This window comes from Hippopotamus amphibius, chromosome 15, assembly GCF_030028045.1.
Source record: "Hippopotamus amphibius kiboko isolate mHipAmp2 chromosome 15, mHipAmp2.hap2, whole genome shotgun sequence".
NCBI classification, from domain to species: domain Eukaryota; kingdom Metazoa; phylum Chordata; class Mammalia; order Artiodactyla; family Hippopotamidae; genus Hippopotamus; species Hippopotamus amphibius.
In genome coordinates, this window is record NC_080200.1 from 24,684,769 (window position 1) to 24,706,652 (window position 21,884).

The 21,884-nt window shown below is 41.4% G+C and overlaps 1 protein-coding gene across 2 annotated transcripts in view; it reads right to left on the reverse strand.

Moving 5' to 3' along the window:
• Window positions 1-1,563: 1,563 nt before the first annotated feature.
• The window catches only part of SH3BP5L (SH3 binding domain protein 5 like), a 33,880-nt gene continuing 13,559 nt past the window's right edge, over window positions 1,564-21,884 (reverse strand). The window contains exon 8 of one of the 2 annotated variants that reach the window (XR_009049148.1): window positions 1,564-21,567. The gene's annotated coding sequence lies outside the window, so the exon portion shown is untranslated. The remainder of the gene's footprint in view (window positions 21,568-21,884) is intronic. The other variant, XR_009049149.1, reaches the window with a different exon arrangement.

Below are 21,884 nucleotides of genomic sequence, written 5' to 3' on the forward strand. Positions count from 1 at the left end.
GGTTCTTTGTTTACTTATTTAATGAATCAACATAGTTCTAAGAATTTTATTAATATATCCATTTATTCTGCAAAATTTTAGGCTTCTTCTAAGTCAAAATATAACTTCTAGAGGAACAAACCTCTGATATGTATTTTATCTGACACCACTAAGGAATTAACTCAATTCTGACACTATCTACTTGAAGATAGCATCAGATCCCACAGGTTAAGTGTGCAGTCCTACAAAACTGCTGCCACCTCCTCTTGAGACACCAATCCTAAGTCCAGGTTGTCACCCATGCTTTTGACCTACCAGTTACAGATGGGTTTCCATGGCCCCTGCTTGGGCTTGATTAATTTCCTGGAGTAGCTCACAGAGTTCGGATAAAAATGTTTTACTTACTGAATTAGAAAAGGATACACTTCAGGAAACACCAGATGGAAGAGATGCATAGGACAAGGTATGTGGGAAGGAGTGCAGAGCTTCCATGCTCTCTGGAATCTCCAGTCTCCATGTATTCACCAGACTGGAAGCTTTCTAAACATTCTGTTTGATTTTTATGGAAGCTTCATTACATAAGTATGGTTGGCCTCTGACGATTGAATTCAATCTCCAGCCCCTCTCTTCTTCCTAGGATGTTGGGGCTGGGGGTGGCAGTGGACTAAAAGTTCCAACTCTCTAACAACAAATTTGGTTCCCCTGGCAACCAGCCCCCAGCCTTGGGTTACCTAGGGCCTTTCCAAAAGTTACCTCTTCAACATAACAAAGACAACTTTATAGCTCCTACCAATTAGGAAATTCCAAGAGTTTTAGGACCTTTGTGCCAGGAACAGGATACACACACACACACACACACACACACACACATTTACACAGACACATCTATTTTATAAATCACAATATCACAATATTTTGACTTAAAAATATGTACAACCTAAAAGCTGAGAATTATGATTTATTCAGCAGACTTATTGAGTATTATAAGCCCAAGATACAGCTTCTCATATAGTTCTGAGGAACTGTTCCAAGAGTTAAGAGAGGACCAGGATATATAGGAGCTTCTGCTGAAGAAAAAACAAATGTAGTTGGACATTAAAAGATTATTGCTAACCATAAAAAGCAGACATCTCAAGTTAATGATTTTATTGCTTTTCTATGTATGGGAAGATGTAAGAGTCTGGGCTCATTGAAATTATTCCTTTGATATGTACCTTAATGATCTTGGGTCATTATCCTGATTTTCTCCAATTCCCCTCAGGGTGAACTTTCAAAGCAGCTGCAGCAGCTGGTGAGTTTATGGCCACAACATCTTTACTTTTTTACTGAAATGGTAGGTGACATTCTTTGTCCACAAATGTAATCCTCAGGCCTGGGTCTTTTCAATAACATAAACCATGCAGTATGATGCATAGTTAGGTGGCAGCTCCTTGCTAGCAGGAATTTTTTTGTATGCAATGCAGTGGGGCTCTGGAGAGGACTTAAGGCCTCACTACTCCAAGTGTGACACGGATGCTCAGGGACTCTGGCCCCAGACCCTCAGAAGCTGTATTGTCAATGAAAAGTTAATCAGTCAACCTACGAAAGAAATGGAAAATTTTATTTAAGTCAAATTGAGGATTATAACCTAAAAACAGCATCTCAGAAAGCTCTGAGAATTGTTCTGCCCAATAAAAGTCAAAGCACATTTATATACGTTTTTGGAGACAGAGGGCTGTACATCAAGTGACATATTATCAACAGTTTACACAATCCAAATCTGTGAGTATGAAGTGATGGGTCATGTGACTCCTTGCAAAATCAAGAAGGTAGGTTATCTTCTAAGGAGTTGTCTTGTTGATGCTAGTAGCTCTTTAGGGTTGGGCAGGTATTTCTGCCAATGGGAGAGGTTTGGTTGATGCATAATGCAGATACATGTTGACTTAAAAAATATGCACAACCTAGAGATAGCTTCCTCCACAAGAGGGCAGACAGCAGTATCAAGCAGTATCAGCAGTATTTCATCTTGTGGAACTGAAAACCACAGCCACAGAAAGATAGAGAAAATGAAAAAGCAGAGGACTTTGTACCAAATGAAGGGACAGGATAAAGCCCCAGAAAAACAACTAAATGAAGAGGAGATAGGCACCCTTACAGAAAAAAAATTCAGAATAATGATAGTGAAGATGATCAAGGACTTTGAAAAAGACTGGATGCAAAGATCAAAAAGTTTACCAAAGACCTAGAAGAATTAAAGAGCAAACAAACAGAGATATGCAACACAATAACGGAAATGAAAAATACACTAGAAGGAAACAACAGCAGATTAACTGAGGCAGAAGGGCGAATAAGTGACCTGGAAGACAGAATGGTGATCATCACTGATGCAGAAAAGAATAAGGAAAAAAGAATGAAAAGAACTGAAGACAGCCTAAGAGACCTCTTGGACAATGTTAAACACACCAACATTTGCATTATAGGGGTCCCAGAAGGCGACGAGAGAGAGAGAAAGGGCCTGAGAAAATATTGGAAGAGATTATAGTTGAAAACTTCTCTAACATGGGAAAGGAAATAGCTACCCAAGTCCAGGAAGTGCAGAGAGTCCCAGGCAGGATAAACCAAGGAGAAACACTCCAAGACATATATTAGTCAAGTTGACAAAAATTAAAGACAGAGAAAAGTTATTAAAAGCAACAAGGGAAAAACAAATAACATACAAGGGAACTCCCATAAGGTTAACAGCTGATTTCTCAGCAGAAACTCTGCAAGCCAGAAGGGAGTGGCATGATATATTTCAAGTGATGCAAGGGAAGAACCTACAACCAAGAACACTCTACCCAGCAAGGATCTCATTCACATTCAATGGAGAAATCAAAAGTTTTACAGACAAGCAACAGCTAAGAGAATTCAGCACCACCAAACCAGCCCTACAACAAATGCTAAAGGAACTTCTCTAAGAGGGAAACACAAGAGAAGAGAAGGACCTACAAAAACAAAAACAAAACAATTAAGAAAATGGTAATGGGAACATGCATATCAACAATTACCTTGAATGTAAATGGACTAAATGCACCAACCAAAAGACACAGACTGGCTGAATGGATACAAAAAGAAGACCCATATATATGCTGTCTACAAGAGACCCACTTCAGACCTAGGGGCACATACAGACTGAAAGTGAGGGGATGGAAAAAAGATATTCCATGCAAATGGAAATCAAAAGAAAGCTGGAGTAGCAATACTCATATCAGATAAAAGAGACTTTAAAATAACAAATGTTACAAGAGACAAGAAAGGACATTACATAAAGATCAAGGGATCAATCTGAGAAGAGGAGATAACAACTATAAATATATATGCACGCAATATAGGAGCACCTCAATACATAAGGCAAATGCTAACAACTATGAAAGAGGAAATGCAAGGCAGAAATGGAGACAGAGATGTAAAGAACAAACACATGGACACCAAGTGGGGAAAGCGGGGAGGGTTGGGGGGGGATGAATGGGGAGATTGGGATACCAAATTGTACACTCTAAATATATGCTGTTTATTGTCTGTTAACTGTATCTCAATAAAAGTTCTTTAAAAAAAATATGCACAACCTAAAAGTTGAGGGGGTTTTTTTGGTTTTTTTTTTTTTTTTTTTTATAAATTTATTTATTTATTTATTTTATTGTCTGTGTTGGGTCTTTTTTGCTGTGTGCAGGCTTTCTTTGGTTGTGGTGGGGGGCTACTCTTCATTGTGGTGTGCAGGCTCCTCATTGCCATGGCTTCTCTTGTTGCAGAGCACAGGCTCTAGGCATGTGGGCTTCAGTAGTTGCAGCACATGGGCTCAATAGTTGTGGCTCACGGGTTCTAAAGTGCAGGCTCAATGGTTGTGCGCACGAGCTTAGTTGCTCCGCAGCATGTGGGATCTTCCTGGGGCAGGGATTGAACCCATGTCCCCTGTATTGGCAGGCAGATTCTTAACCACTGCACCACCTAGGGAGCCCAAGTGTTATGTTTTATTCAGTGGGAATTTTTAGGACTTCAAGCCCGGGAGGCAGCATCTCAAGTAACCCTGAGATAATTGCTCCAAGGAGATAAGGGGGAAACTAGGATATATAGGAATTTTGCAACAAAGGGCAGGTAGTTGGGAGCATCAAAAATTATTGTTAATTAAAGAAAATCAGAAATTGCAAGTTAAGGAATTTAGCGCTTTTCTAAGTATGGGAAGGTTCAAGATCTGGGCTCACTGAAATCATTCTTTTGATATGTACCCCAGCTATCTGTAGCCAGTATCCTGTGTTTAACACCCTGAGTTTCCTCAGGGCTCACCATAGGGAGTGGCTACAGTCTGATGGCTGCTGGATGGCAGGTTATCTTTGTTTCCTTTCTGAGTTCCCTCAGGGCTCACCAGCTCACCATCAGTGGTGGCTGCAATAGCTGACGACTGTGATATCTTTTGTTTACTGATATGGCATGAAATATTCCATTTCTCAGATCTTCCCCTTGGTCAGGAATTCGACCAATATTTGGGAGACATGTCATGACCAATTTTTGTCCCACAGTGCTGGGAGGCTCATGCCAGATCAGGTGAAAATTCTTGTTGATATGCCACTCCAGGTGCTAATTTTCAGATTAGGCTATATGGATAATTAAAGATTCTCTGGATCCTCTGTCCTACTAGTCTATTTTGATCTAGGAGATGTCTTCCCTTGTTGCTTCTTCCCATACCAAAAATCACACTATTATAATTATTATATGAGTCATAAATGTAACCTACTTTCTCAAGATGTTTAGCCATCATCAATTTTGTTGGAAGCCTGGTTACACATCAAGTACTGTAAGAGAAAACAATCATAAAATAGATAGGATATAAGTAATGCAGCTCGTAAAACTGACAAAGTCATAGTGCAGCAGGGAGACACAAATCATAAACAATTTGATAAAAAAGAACATGTTGAAACAATGATTAGTATAATTAGTTGTAATCCAGTTAAAATAAACTGTGAAGTCCACAGGAGAGCCAGCTGAAGAAGTCAAATTCTGGCAGGATCAGGTAGAGAGAAAAAGATAAATGTTTCATCTTCATTTACAAAGGTATACTTTACCAATTTGTTACAGGTCATAGCATAAGAGAAAAGATTTTTCTGAAAAACAAAGATTAAAGCTAGTATATATCCCAAAGTCATAAAGTTATAAATCATACTCATCAGTTCATTTAGTCCCATGTAATTGATTTTCATTGATCTGGATATCAGGTTTTCCATTAGAGTTTTGTCATTTGTTGCCCAGTTCAGTGGTATTATCTGAAGGCTACCAGAAACGTATATTTGTTTAAAAAAAAATTTCCTTTTATGAGTCTTCTTGAAAATCTTCATTTTGTAAAAGCATCAGTGTAAAATAATGATTGCCTATAAAGGACAAAACTTAAAATAGCATAGTTAAAAATTTGAGTACAATGCAATTAGCAGCAAACTTGGATACTCCTGTGACATAACATTTTAGGATAGTAACTAGAATTGTGATGGATAAAATTATATCAGGACATATCAGATGTTAGGGATTCCATATTAATTTCGGAATATCTATATTAATGACATCCATACACTAAGGTTCATCTCCAATCACTTGACAATGTTTCTGAAGTAATTTAACATACCAAATAAACTTAATTTAACATTCCTCTCTGAGATGTCTTAGAGATGCTCCTTTGAAGCCTCCCAGAGTCAGCTGGAGGCTAAAAGAGCTTTAGCTAGATTTTGATATTTGGGAATTTTGTTAAAAATATCAAAAGATTTTAAAACACAACAGGATCATAGGTCTTTATGAAAATATACTTATTTGTTTAACCAAAGTCACAAAAAGATTACAGCAAGTTTCCTACCTGTGAACTTTCAAGTTGCAAACTTTCAAAGATACGAACGTGTGTTCATATGTCCAATCACATGTTAGTTCACATGTCTGGCATACATTGGCAGGTGCATGCACCCTCTACAAGTGGCTGTGCTTTGTGTACTTTACTGTACAGTACTGTGTAGAGTACACTAGTACAGCATCTTTATTTCAAGCCCAGAACCTGCGCCATCAATGTCAGGCATGAGTGAAATTGCAGCTTGTCCTCCATTTCCTATTGCTGACGATCCTTGAGGTTTACCATCTCCCACCTCCTCTCCCTCCTCCAGTCAGTAACTCTTCTTGCCTGTATGCCAGCCCCTGTATGCCAGCTGTTGTACTGTACTACTGTACTTTTCAAGGTACTGTACAGTAAGATTAACAATGTTTTCTTTTTGCATTTGTTTGTTTTTTATGTATTATTTATGTGAGAGGTATTATAAACCTACTACAGTACAGTACTATATAGCCAATTGTGTTAGTTGGGTACTTGGGCTAACTTTGTTGGACTTATGAACAAATTGGACTTACAAATGCATTCTTGGAATGGAACTCTTCATATGTAGGGGACTTACTGTTCTTAAGGGCACAGAAACTCACACAATTTGTTATCAAAAAGGAGCACTCTAAGAAACTTTGTTCAAATTCCAGTCTTGTACTAGCTTACTTAACAAAGTCTACTTACTTAACTTCAACCTAAATTTACTTAACCCTGACCATGTAAATTTTTTCCTCAATAAAATGTAATTCCATTCCTCATACCTTTTTTTACTGAAAACACACATTTTACTCTCTTACTGTACACTGAAATGCTTGTTATTCCTATTAGTTTTAATTACATGTTTAATTTAGAACCCTAAACTCTTAAAAACTTTAATTTCTTTTTTTAAAATAGCTTTTTAAAATTTATTTATTTTTTATTTATTGGCTACATTGGGTCTTTGTTGCTGTGCACAGGCTTTCTGTAGTTACAGAGAGTGGGGGCTAGTCTTCATTGTGGTGCACGGGCGTCTTATTGCAGTGGCTACTCTTGCTGTGGAGCATGGGCTCTAGGCACGTGGGCTTCAGTAGTTGCAGCACATGGGCTCAACAGTTGTGGCTCATGGGCTCTAGCACACAGGCTCAGTAGTGTGGTGCAAGGGCTAAGTTGCTCCATGACATGTGGGATCTTCCTGGACCAGGGCTTGAACCCATGTTCCCTGCATTGGCAGGCGGATTCTTAATCACTGTGCCACCAGGGAAGCCCAAAAACCTTAATTTCTAGTGAAAACTAAGTAAGCAATTATGAACTGTCTTTTACATTAGCATTCTGTTGATTGGTGAACATAAATACCAGTGATAGTCTCTAAAAATATTTGTCTTCTTATAGAGAACATCTCAGGGTAACATGAAATTTTCATTAATAGTCCTAAATACCTTCAGTTTCTCTATTTAGTAATTGATGTCTCAGCATCTTTTTTTTAATTATCTAGCTATTCAATAAAATCCCGTCACTTAAATTAACACAACTCTAGAACTTTGAGTTACCAAATATCTGTAAAGATCATTTTAAGTAGACGCTTCTAAAATATAATTATTTTTAAAGAATTTACCCAAAGTTCTTATCTCATTTACATTTACTCAGGTATTACAATATAAACTTACTAGTTTACAAATAATAGTTGGAATACATTAAAGTTGCTTTCTCCGATGACTAAAGCTTTACTATTTGTAAAGTTTGGCTGAGGAGCATTCTCAGTGATTTGAATTTTAAAACTGCCACTTTGTTGTCATTTTTTTCTCTTGGTTTCAGGTCTTGCCTGACTGAGCTAATTAGGCTCAGTCTTAGGTCCTTGTGGCCTGTATTTACATTCCTGGTTTGAAGAGATTTGCAAGAGAAAGACAGTTGCTTTTAGTTCCCCAAAGAACAGGTCTATCACCTAAAGGATACTAAAAGATTGATTTGTCCAACTATCATATTACATCAGTGAGAAGATTTCTGACTAAACTGAAATTTATGAGTTCTATGTTCTAGAACTTTAGAGTTTACTTAATCATGGCTTCAAAATTTATATAAGGCATTCAGGAATGAACTTCATTCTGAGTTTACAAGTTAAACTCAGGGCAAAATCACTATTTTTATTTTTATTAGCTCTTGAATGTTAGTTCCCAGTTTTTACTTATTTGTATGGCTCAGGTAAACATATTGGTTTCCTTTAGTATGTTTAATTAATATTTCCTAATGTGCAGACATATGCCTTGTCTTATAATACCATGCACAGGAAACACTTCCCAGTGAAACATGCCTACCCCACGATATAATTAAACAAGAGATGTAACCATCTTATACAAAGCCCATTTAAATATACCAATTTATACACTTTCATCTCAATTCTGTCAGCTTTTATACCTTTGACTTTCATTAGGATCCAATCAAAAATCTTTGATCTGGGCTTCCTAGGTGGCGCAATGGTTGAGAATCTGCCTGCCGATGCAGGGGACGCGGGTTCGATCCCTGCTCCAGGAAGATCCCACATGCTGCAGGGCAACTAGCCCGTGCGCCACAACTATTGAGCCTGTGCCTTAGAGACCGTGAGCCACAACTATTGAGCCCATGTACTGCAACTACTGAAGCCCATGCACCTAGAGCCCATGCTCTGCAACAAGAGAAGCCACGGCAATGAGGAGCCCATGCACCACAGCAAAGAGTAGCCCCCACTCACCACAACTAAAAAAAAGAAAGTCTGCGCACAGCAAAAAAAAAAAAAAAAAGACCCAACACAGCCAATAAAATAAGTAAATAAATAAATTTATAAAAAAAAATCTTTGATCTTACAAGAAGAGTTTTAGAAGTTTTTCTTTCTTTTTATTCCCTGTCCATTTTATCTACTTTTATATTAATAAGACTCTGGGATCCCCAGAGGGGGTTTGAGTTGAGGAACTCAGGCTGTTTGGCATAACTGACACCCCAGATAATTGCTGGTCATGAGGCAGGAGATAGATGAACCTCAGGCTGAACAGTTTCTCCCCTGTGGACAGAAACTCCATAAAAGTAAGATGATGGAGGAGGCTGGGCCCTGCCCAGATAAGAGATAAAAGACCACATATTCTTCCTTCTTGAAGTCAAGGAGACCTCCCTGACTACACATGTGCAGAAAGGCTCGTTGGATGTCAGAAAGGGAGGGGGCGTCACCCCACAGTAAGTGATATCAACTACCCATATGCCTCTTCGCTAGAATCCATCTTGGCTGAGAGATGTGCACGCACACAGGGGAGGACCCTGAGATATGTCAAATACAGACTCAGAACCAGGCAAAGCAAGATGCTTGGTCAAAGGAAACCTGGAAGAAGTGCCCCATAAAAGTGATTCAAACTACCACGAGGGCGCGACTCTCTCTCTGAGCCCACCCATGTGTCTATCCACATGTACTGTACTCTTTTCCTCCTAATAAACATTTTATTTGCTTCGTCAATTTCCATCTCTATGTGGAAATTCATTTCTACACAGCTGACAAGCCAGGGCCTTGTCACTGGCCCCTGGTCCCTGGTGGTCTAGTGGCTAGGATTCAGTGCTCTCACTGCTGCTGCCTGACCTCAGTCTCTAGCTGGGAACTGAAATTCTGCTTCAAGCCACTGCAGGTTGAGGCCATATGAGATCAGTCAAGCAACTCAGTGTAAATTTTTTTTCTAGCCTCTTAAATATATATTTTAAAACTGTAGTAAATAGAATGGACTTGCTTGGCTTTTAATGTTGGGGACCAGTAAGGGGTCCATTTTGGCCCAGTTAACCTTAGATAGTGTAGAAATATTGAAACTTTGTGTTTTAATCACATAAATGTCTGTTTTATTTATTCCATTTTAAATAACCATCTAATTATTTCTTTATTCATTTGAGATAATTCCTTTTAAATTTTCTACCTTGTTGGAAATAGTATCTAGACTTTCCTTACCAGATTTTTCTGTTAATATTATTCTAATGTTTTTATTAGCATCTGTAAGACCCTTTAAGGGGAAGCAAGGACCACAAATGAAGCTTCCCAAACCGGTTTTTCTTACTTGTTTTAAACTAAAGTTCTTAGATTAATCATTAGATATATTTTTTCCACCTTATTTAATTTTTGTTTTTATAGTTACCAATAAAACATCTGTTTATAATGAGAGTGCTCCAAGTTTACCAATTTATTAGTTTCTCCAATTTAAAAGGATACATCATTTGGTCATTAATAAAATATATATTAATAGCGATTCAAACCAATAAGACACAAGAGGCTTCCCATAAGACAGTGAGGGAGGATGTAACCTAAGTAAAATCCAGAGGGTTTACTCTCAAAAAAAACATGGCAGAGGTCAAGTTTTCAAAACACACACACAGAGAACATCTTAGGAAGATCAGCTAGAACATTTACATCTCAAAGACACAGGGAAATGCAAGTTCCCCTCAGAGGCCTTTGTTTAAAGTCAGAATTCTGAAAAGATATTTTTACCAAGCCAGCTTGTTAAACTTACTTTAACTGTGTGCACAATAGAAGAGCCCCCTCATTTTTAGAGGGAGATTTCCCTTCATTTCCAATTAAGTAAATACTTGTACATTTTGTACGTACATTAACCTGACTGGGGTATTAGTTGGAGGCTGGCAATCTGTTATTCCTTTTTCTTTTATTTTGAAATCTTTATTTCCCATTCTGAAGTTGGTTTGTTGAAATAAATTGCTAGTGATGATCCTGTGGTGGGCCAATGTGCTGCTTGAGAGATTAACTCCTCTAGGTTTGGCCCCAGAGTTGTTTCAGCCCCTCTTACATGTCTCAGGTTCTGCCCTGGTGGTATATAAGACCACCACGGATGCTCAGACCTAGGAATGGTCAGTTCTTATGCATGTCCCTAGTTAAGCAGGTTGTTAATTAAATGAATGTGTTTCCCTAAGGGATGGCTGCATGGCATGAGGACTTGCCTCCACCACTCCTGCAAGTTTCTCAGTTGCCTGAGAAAGCCATTACTGGCCCGGAGGAGAGAGTCCCTTCTTTGGAGCTTGGAAGCTCTCGTATGGCTTCACTTTTTATTTCGACAAATTCTATTAAGGTAGCCAATTCAAGGAAAAATGACAGGCCATTCTTCCCCATAATAACTCAGTCCCACCTTACTCAGTGTTTAACTGAGCCAAGTCTTCCCAGTCTTTAAACTGAGGATAACCACTCAGCATTTAAACTGAGTCTTACCAGTGCCTTTTATTGAGGATAACCCATTCAAGCAAAATCTTCCCAGTGCCTTTCAGTAAGGATAACCCATTCATTGCCTAAACTGAGCAAAATCTTCCCAGTCCTTTTACTGAGGATAACCCAGGTACCACTTCTTAAAACCAAGTTTCAAGGATAAACTATTCCCCTACTGAATAAAACTTAGGATCATCAACCTATAACAGGAGATCCTAGAACTGAGACTCAACCAAATTCATCTGGACTCCCTGAGGAGGCAGATGGATACAGGAGGCCTCTGCTGGTACCAAGGTTCTGGATCCTCATAGAGTTCAGGAGGAGAGGAATCTGCTCTGGCCCCTTCATGGTCACCATAACTGTCAACAAAAAATTGTTCACAACCTAAAAGTTGAGAGTTATGTTTTATTTGGCAGGAATTTTTAGCACTTCAAGCCCAGGAGGTAGCATCTCAAGTAACCCTGAGAGAACTTCTCCAAAGAGGCAAAGGGGAAGCTAGGATATATAGGAGTTTTGCAACAAAGGACCCGTAGTCAGGAATGTCAAAAGATTATTGCTAATTAAAGAAAACTAGAGTGAGGGAGGGAATACGGGGATATGTGTGTAAAAACAGATGATTGAACTTGGTGTACCCCCCAAAAAATAATACATAAATAAATAAAATTAAAAAAATTTAAAAAAAAAAGAAAAAAAAAAGAAAACTAGAAATTGCAAGTTAAGGAATTTAGTGCTTTTCTATGTATGGGAAGTTACAAGAGTCTGCACTCACTGAATTCATTCCTTTGATATGCATCTCAGCTCTCTGGGACCAGTATCCTGTGCTTTTACATCCTGAGTTTCCTCAGGGCTCACCATAAGGGGTGACTGAAGTTTGACGGCTGCTTGATAGCAGGTTTTCTTTCCTTTCCTGAGTTCCCTCAGGGCTCACTAGTTCACCATCAGTGGTGGCTGCAATAGCTGATAACTGTAGCATCCTTTGTTTACTGACATGGCAGGAAATATTCCATTTCTCACACACAATGCACAGTGAGTGGAAAGAGGAGGCCAAAGGTCAGAGAAAATTTTTTATGTTTAAGTTTTTCTTGTCTTGCCATAAAATACAAATTTTATTTCACGGTGTGTTAATAATGTTCCCACTTGATCAGTGGAAATGACAACCTCATAGACACCAACCAGACTAAAGCCACTTAACATCCCCAATGCAATGTTTAGACCCTGAAGACCACTATAAATCGGGAATTTATGAGGCAATTGGGGAAATGTTAATTAGGCCTAATAGATAAAACCAAGAAATTATAATGGCACGGTGCTTATGGTCCAAAGACCCTATTGTTCAGAAATACATTATGAAAATAGAAAAAGCAAACCCAAGCTTCTTCCACCTTCTTGATAATGTTTATGGCTACTACTTTTTCCTATGGTTAAAAAGAAACAGGCCTAAAATGGAGTCACTTGTGCCACATCCCGCATCATCAAACCATTGCTTAATACCTAACCTAACTGCAGTTTGACGCTTCCCCACAAATGTAGTCTTAACCAGTCAATTTGGAATTTTCTGTTCAGCACCAACAAGGTAACTCACCACACAGACCGTTCCATCTCTGAAAGGAACATATAATCTGCTCTTTCCTTATCACTTCCCCTTCTGCCTATAAAAGCTTTCCATTTTGTAACAGCTCCTTGGGCTCTGTTCTTTTTTAATGTTTTAACGTTTTTTAAAATTTATTTCATTGAAGTATAGATTTACAATGTTGTGTTAGTTGCTGGTGTACAGCAAAGTGATTCAGTTATAAATATATATAATTATTTGCATCTGCTAATCCCAAACTCCCAATCCATCCCTTCCCTACTCCCCCTCCCCCTTGGCAACCACAAGTCTGTTCTCTATGTCTGTGAGTCTGTCTCTACTTCATAGATAAGTTCATTTGAGTCATGATTCCACATGTAAGTGGTATCATATGGTATTTGTCTTCTCTTTCTGACTTACTTCACTTAGTGTGATAATCTCTAGGTTGCTGCAAATAGCATTATTTCATTCTTTTTATAGCTGAGTAGTATTCCATTGTGTGTGTGTGTGTGTGTGTGTGTGTGTGTGTATCACATCTTCTTTATCCATTCATCTGTCAATAGACACTTAGGTTGCTTCCATGTCTTGGCTATTATAAATACCACTGCTATGAACATAGTGGTGCATGTATATTTTTGAATTATAGTTTTGTCTGAGTATATGTCCAGGAGTGGGATTGCTGGATGATATGACAACTCTATTTTTAGCTTTTTTGAGGAACCTCCATACTGTTTTCCCTAGTGGCTGCACCAATTTACATTTCCACCAACAGTGTAAGAGTGCTCCCTTTTCTCCATACCCTCTCCAGCATTTGTTATTTGTAGACTTTTTAATGATGGCCATTCTGATCAGGGTGAGATGGTACCTCACTGGAGTTTTGATTTGCATTTCTCTAATGATTATCAATGTCAAGCATGTTTCATGTGCCAATTGGCCATCTGTATTTCTTCATTGGAGAAATGTCTATTTAGGTGTTCTGCCCATTTTCTGATTGAGTTGTTTGTGGGGTTTGTTTTTGTTTTGTTTGTTTGGAGTTGCATGAGCTGTTTGTATATTTTGGAAATTAAGCCCTTGTCAGTCTCATCATTTGAAAATATTTTCCCCCAGCCCATAGGTTGGTTTTTCCTTTTGTTTATGGTTTTCTTTGCTATGCAAAAGCTTGTAAGTTTTATTAGGTCCCATTTATTTTTGCTTTTATTTCTAACTCCTTAAGAGACTGATCTAAGAAAACATTGCTACGATTTATGTCAGAGAATGTTTTGCCTATGTTGTCTTCTAGGTGTTTTATGGTTTCATGTCTTATATTTAAGTCATTAAGTCATTTTGTGTTTATCTTTGTGTATGGTGTGAGGGTGTGTTCTAACTTCATTGATTTACATGCTGATGCCCAGCTTTTGCACCACCACTTACCAAAGAGACTGTCTTTTCCCATTGAATAGTTTTGCCTCCTTTGTCAAAGATTAATTGACCATAGATGTGAGGGTTAATTTCTGGGCTCTATTCTGTTTCATTGATCCATGTGTCTGTTTTTGTGCTAATACCACACTGTTTTGATTACTATACCTTTGTAGTATTGTCTGATGCCTGGGAAGGTTATGCCTCCTGCCTTTTTCTTTTTCTTCAGGATTGATTTGGCAATTCTGGGTCTTTTATGGTTCCATATAAACTTTAGCATTATTTGTTCTACTTCTGTGAAAAACAGCATGGGTAATTTGATAGGGATCCCATTAAATCTGTAGATTACTTTGGGTAGTATAGCCATTTTAATAATATTAATTCTTCCAATATTGGAATACCTTTCTACTTGTTAGATGAGATGTTGCCTGATTCATGATTCAGTCAATAAAGCCAATTAGATCTTGAAAATTTACTCAGATGAATTTTTATTATTTAACACTATCTATGGCCTAAAATACCCAGAACTCCCTCTTCCAGGGGACACTGTAAGTTGCACTTCCCACTTCTTTGAAGTTAGGCCAAGTAACTCACTTTGGCAAATAAAAAGTGAATGAAGTGCAAGTCTTAGCAGCCCTGTATGTGTTTGCCACATCCCCTATACCTGCCTATTTTCAGACTCCAGAATCACCTGGAGGGTTTGTTAGGCAGGTCCCGGATGCCATTCCCAGAATTTCTGATCCAGTATCTCTGGGGTGGTGGGGCCTGAGAATGTGCATTCCTAACAAGTTCCAGGTGATGGTTATATTGCTGGTCTGGGGAATATACTTTAGGAGCCAGTGTTCTAAAAGAATCCTCTCTGGGCCAGAGTCTCTGGGTGATACCTCCCTATTGAGCCATGTTAAAATAAAGGGTGGGTGATAAGCAAATATTTCTTCTGCCCTCACTGCACTGAGATTTTCATGCTCATAACTGAATCTACCCACAAAGAAGCACAAAATTCCCAGACCCAAAAGTCCTCAAGAAAACAACACTGTTTTGGTTAGAGAGAGACTTGTTCAGCTTTGACTGGGTTCCAGGCACACAAATTCTCATGGAATTACTGGTACAGAGCTGCCAAGATGTCCTTGAACACATCCTAAGGCACACCCCCCTTGGTCCTCTTCTACCTGGTAATAGGATAGCTACTTCCAAGAAAGAATTCAAGAATTTCCTAGGATGGCAACCCCTGTCCCCTGTCTTCCATGGGCCCTGCCTATGTCTTGAATTCACTCTATTAAAAGCAAGACAACAGGCTCGAGATGTAGTCACTTATGCTAAGTCCCACGGACTTAATGCTTAATGTAATTATTGCTATGGCCTCTCCTAGGAATGGAATTTTAAACCAGTCAACCAGGAATTACCTGGTCAGCACTAGTGAAATAATCTGCCTGATAGACCTCTGCAGCCCCCTAAAGGAAGGTGATCTTGCCACAGCCAGTGCATTTTTCGCTAGTATGTCTTCCTTGTTCCTGCTCCCTTCTGCCTATAAAAGTCTTTCATTTGTACAGCTCCTTGGAGCTCCTTTCGATCTGCTAGATGAGATGCTGCCTGACTCATTAATCACTGAATAAAGCCAATAAGGTCTTTAAAATTTACTCAGTTGAATTTTGCTTTTTAACAACTCACAGGATCTGGTTGTCTATTATTGGATCTCAAACACGGTTGGAGCCAATGGAGGGCTGGGCATATCTGAGACACAATTTATCAGTGATTTCCCTGACGTCAGAGCCATAAATTTCTGGCCAGCAGACGTAGGCAGCTCCAGGAATGGTCCCACCCCTATGAACCTTAAGACAGGTCAAGATAAGGGAGGGCTATAAATCTGACTTGGCTCAATTATTGTCCAGGAACCTCTGAGCACCATCTCTGCTACTAGCTCAGTCACCTGGGAGTATTTTCCTCTTCTAATCTCTGAGGTCCCTCCCTCTAGCTGAGTGCACACGCTATATTTTCACATCTCTCTTCTTCTACTACTCCACTTCTTTCACTTTCTCCAATTCTTGTGGCTTCTCTAGTGGCAGTGTTACCTCTTACCCCTTTCCATGCATGCATCCAGATCAAGTTGCCCGTCTTTCAGATTCTGCCTTTTTGCCTGTCACATTCTCTCTGGATGTGTCTTTAGAATGTATTTTTTAAAAAAATAACTCAATTCAGAAAAAATAAATAATATACCCAAGATGGCAGGTTAACTAAATACCAGGCTGCAATTTTTTTTTTTTTAACCTCGAGTTTGGTTTTTGTTGGTGCTGTGAAGACATAGCTTTCCTCTCTCTAAGGGAGACCATCTTAACACCTCATGCCTTTCTTGTCATTGACAGGTCCCTTCCTACTGGGTAGCAACAGTTCCTCTGCTGTGAAACTGTTTGAGAGAGAAGCGATGGCTTGTGATTTGAGGCTTTGGAAATCCTGTCCAACGTGGAAGCAGGGTTGGAAAAGGATTAGCTGGAAGAATGCCAAATGGGAGGACAGCAGGAACACACACTCCCACTCTGGGGTTCAGGGGAGGTGGGCTTCTGGCCTCTCTCTCCAAGGAGAGTGGGAGGCTAAAACCACAGCAGCAACACTGAGGTTAGAAGGGAGAGGTGATGTTAAGTGAGGACCTCTCATTCTCCCCTAAATAGCAGCAGGCCCTAAAAGCCTCCTGCCAGGAAGCCCTGCATGCTAGGAGCTTCCATTATTCCCTCCACTCTTCCCCTAGCCCCCCAACACTTGCAAGAATTCCTGCATCACCTTTGGAGAAGGCATGACTGAAATTCCCTCCTGTTGGATGTGAAGAGAACCCTGCCCTTCTGCATGTTATCATGGAAATCATAAGGAGAGAGGAAAAGGGAAAGGGTGGCACAGCAGGCATGTGCGATGAAGCAGCAGCTGAGGAAGTTTGTCGTCTCTTACCAAACTCCATGGCCCTGATCTTCATTCCATCCCAGATCAAAATGTTCCTCTGTCCTAAATGGGAAAGAAACTCATTTTGCCACCCTCTCTTCCCAACCATGTTGATGAATAAGCTGGTATATCCCTGCTTTGTTGTGACCACCACTTGCCTGCCATTAGGAAGGAGAAACCACTGCCAGGAATTCCAAATTCCTTGACCACAGTGGAATGTCACCACCTCATGCCCAAAGCAGAGATGTCTGGCAGCCCTCTACTGCTTCTGGGCTGGACCCTACTCAACCCTAGCCTTGGTGTTTTCATGCTCTGACACCAAACACATCCACTGTCTCACATTCTCCACCAAAACACCTCTGATAGGCTCCAACCTTCCCCACTGGCCATATAATTTTAGTATTTTAGATAACCTCAGAGGTTATCTACCCAGTTCAGCTCCACTTCTTGCAGACTGGAACACCAAAGCCCAGAGGAGCTAAGCAGCTCATCCAATGTGCATACAGCCCCTTATGGCAGAGACAGGTGAATGACAGCCCTCTCTGGGCTGTATGGTCAGTGCGTTTCAGTCCTGGGTTACATCTGCCCCCTCTCACACTCAAATGTCCCACTTTTTTTTTTTTTTTTTTTTTGGCTGAGCAGCATGCGGGATCCAACCAGGAATCAAACCCATGCCCCCTGCTGTGGAAGCAGAGTCCTAACCACTGAACCACCAGCGAATTCCCTCAAGTGTCCCACTTTAGACCATACATGACATAGTCACTGTATTAACCGATATATAGTCACAATGTCTATCGTACCATGTTAGGTGTTGAGTAAGATGTAGTCAGGGAAGACCCCAGGGGTGACATTGGGCTGGTCCTGCAGTAAGTGAAAAAAGCCTTGGGGAGCTTGGGTGGTGGGATTAATTCTGAGCTTGCTGGAGAGCTGGGGAACCAGAAAGGCCTTCTGTCAAAATTCCACATGAGCTGGGCCTCAAGCCACAGGCAGAAGTCTACCAGGTTAAGCAGGGGGGAAACCTATGCCAAGAGTAGCACAAGTATAAGCAAGTCTGAGGGCAGATGTTTGGTGGAGAGTGCCACATGCCAAGCCCTGAGAACACCAAGATGGGGCATACACAGGCCTTGGTGGGAAGAGCTCATGTCAGATTTCACAAGAGGGAAGCATGGGGACTTCCCTGGTGGTGCAGTGGTTAAGAACCTGCCTGCCAGTGCAGGGGACACAGGTTCGATCCCTGGTCCAGGAAGATCCCACATGACATGGAGCAACTAAACCCGGGCGCCACAACTACTGAAGCCCATCCATCCTAGGGCCCGTGCTCTGAAACAAGAAAAGCCACCACAATGAGAAGCCCACACACTGCAACAAAGAGTAGCCCCCACTTGGCAGCCAAAAAAGAAGAGTGAAGCATGGGGACAGGAAGGCTGGGAGGTGGGGGGCAGGGTGGGGATGGGGCTTCCTGCTTCCACCTCTCTAGCCTAAGGCCAGGGGCTGGTTCAGAGCTTCAGAGTATCCCCAGCTCAGCTAACCTCCCAGAGCCCTCTTGATTGCCTCCCTCTTTAGTTATCTATTTTTTACTGCCCTACATTGCCTATTAGCTATGTGTATCCCCGCATTCCTTACCTGCATGTCCTACCCATGGTATTATATTTTCTGGTGTTTGTAACTAGCCCTACCACAGTGTTTTGCAATCGGAAAGATCCTGGTAAATATTTCTTAATAAGCCACACATACTTTTGCCAGCCAGGGAAATGGTCCCCTGGTTCCCTTAGTTCAGGCTATGGCACAGGAATGGTGGTAGGGAGAAGCCAACGGGATTTCCCAAGAGGGGAACATGGAGGGAGGGTGAGGAAGGGAAAGGGATAGGATACCAGGGTGGACAATAAAGAAGGTGAGCTCTGAGGAGAACAGGGCACATCACAGGCACAGAACATCTGGTCTCAAATGACACCAGCCCCAGCACATCTGGCCCAGCTTTCACACAGCTGGTAATTCCAGTGACGTGCAAGGAGGCAAGGGGCCTGTGTGGGGACAGACAGGGTTCAACTCTGGAGTACGGACCCCAACCTGTACCCCACCATGCTCCCAGACCCCACTTCCCAGAGTCCAGGAGGTGAACCTTGCAGTCCAGCAGGATTAACATAGTAACGCCCACATAGCTGGAGACCCAGATCTCACTTCGCCTGCTTTCTGGTGGTTGCTGCCCCCTGCCGACAGGGCAGGACCATGACAGCTCTAGAAGCCCATCTCCCCTTTACACGCAAGGCAGAGTATGGAAGGCTACCAAAATCATATCCAAAGAGGGAAACCCAACCCTCAGTGGGGTCTTTATAAAGAGCCTCCTTGTTTAGCACAAGATGGGTCAAGGCCTCCTATGGTGAACTTCACTGCATTCTGAGCTTCAGAGAACTGCTAACATGGATCATTGTGGCTATCAACCTGGGATTGTGCTAAGCACACCTAGCTTTTCTTATCACACAGGTCATAAAATTGAAGCACAGAGAAACTGGGGACCTCCCTCCTGGAGACGTGGAGTTCCTAGGACTGTGAATACAGATCTTATCTCCTAACTGCAGTACTAACAAAGTACAGATCTTCCTAGACTTACAGTGGGGTTACATCCTCACAAACCCAACATAAATTGAAAATACCCTAAGTCAAAATTGCACTTGGGGGACTTCCCTGAGGGGTCCAGTGGCTAAGACTGTGCTCTCAATGAAGGGGGCCTGGGTGCAATCTCTGGTCAGGGAACTAGATCCCACATGCTGCAACTAAGAGTTCACATGCTGCAACTAAAAGATCCCATATGCTGCAACTAAAGGTCCCGCATGTCGCAATGAAGATCCCGTGTGCCGAAACTAAGACCCGGCACAGCCAAATAAATAAATAAATAAACATTTTTTTTAATACACCTAACCTACTGAACACCACAGCTTAGCCTAAACTACCTTAAATGTGTTCGGAACACTCACATTAACCTACAGTTGGGCAAAAACATCTAACAAAAAAAGCCCATTTTATAATACAGTGTTGAATATCTCATGTCGTTTACTGAATACTGTACTGAAAGTGAAAGACAGAATGGCTGTATGAGTTTAGACTGGTTCTAACTGTATCGGTCATTTACCTTCAAGGTCGTGTGGCTGACTAGGAGCTATACAGCATGCCATCACTGCTCACCATCATGAGAGAGTATCATACCTCACATCGCTAGCCCAGAAAAAGATCAAAATTCAAAATGTGAAGTACAGTTTCTACTGAATGTGTATTGCTTTCTCATCATTGTAAAGTCAAAAAATCAAGTCAAACTATCATAGGTCAGGGACCACCTATAACCTGGTACAGATCTGCATAGGGGCAGGGAGGAGGGAGATGAAAAAGCACATTTTCTGATTATCTATTAGGTGCCAGGCATAAACCGGATGCCAGGGAGACTGAGGCCCAGCTTCTCACTTGAGTGGGACATAGCTCAGAAGAAGTCATTACCACTATGACATATGATATGACATGGTACAAAAACAGGGAAGACTCCACATTCCCCATAACTTGACAATCTCTTGCTTACTTTAAAATTCCTTGACAGTCCTGATATTTCTCAGCTCCCCTTCCCAGTAAAACTTCCTAAGAGTTGACTACACCCACCCCCTCTACTTTCTCACCTCTAGTTTCTGTGGGTGCCTGCGCTCAAGGGCTGAAGAGTTTGGACTCTAGAAACTGCCTCCATCACCTTCTACAAGGTTAAGGGCAGACTGGCCGCCCCTACTATGCCTGTATTTTCATCTGTGAAAAAGCAACTGTGGTGCTACCCACCCCATAATGCTGTGGGTACTAAATGGGTTGATGCATATGCCTGGCATGAGACACTGGGTGAGTGCCAACCCACTATTGTTATAATAGGGCTAAGGGGCACATGTGCCATGGTTAGCCATTAGTGCTAACCCTCCTGTTCTCTCTCCACTACTGCCTTACCTGGTAGGTGATTTTGCATGGAGAAACAGGGTGGGCACAGCCAGTTCTTTTCTGGGGCTCCTTTGCACCAGGGACCCTTACAGGTCCCACACTGCCAAGGACTGGGTAGGGAAGTATGACCTTGGGGAATCATCTCAGAAAGCCCATTTGCCCAAGGACACAGGCCATACACACACTCACAGCAGCTTTTCCAGTGATAAAGGAAATATTTTCGCACCCATCCGACTTATCACACTTTACTTATTTCTCAATTAATAAGCCACATCAGGAAAGGCAGTCTCACAACCTGAACAGTCTTGTCAAAGGGTACACAGTGGCTCCTAATGGCCCACCTACCACCTGAGGTCACCAGGGTCACTCTTCTGCCCTCCTGACTTTCACCTTGCCCCTTAAAGGTCTTCAGGACACCCTTTCCCACCAGGTTGCCAGCGGGTCTCCCTCTCCTCCTCCCTGGCAGCACCGTCTTCATCCCTTAGCTGACTCCCTCCTTACCGGGTTAGAAATGTAGGTGCACCCCTGGTGGGGCTCGGTCAAAAGCCTTCACTCTCCATTTACACAGCTCCTGAAGTTCTCGTCTCTTCCCCAAGCTGATTCCACCAGATGTTTCACAGGCTGCAGGTACAAACATTCTCAACCCCCTTCTGACCCACCAACAGGTCAAGCGCTGACTTGGAAGTCATCTTTTACCTATGTTAAATTTTAATTTCAGATAGATGACAAACAACTTAGCATAAGTATGTCCTAAACACTGCAGGGTGGCAAAAACACTGTCTATCTGAAATTCAGGTTTAACCGGGCATCCTGTGTATTTGCTAAATCCCACAACCCTATTTGTCCCTTCCCTTTCTTCACGCTCACATCCAGGATTAGCACCATCAGCTCGTCTGTTCCACCAAAGGCTGACCACACCCACTTCATCCTGCAGAGCCCTCCTCAGCTGGCAGGCTGAAGGCGGGGGGAGGTTGCAGGGCGCCACTGACCTGGTGCGTATTCACCCCAGCCCT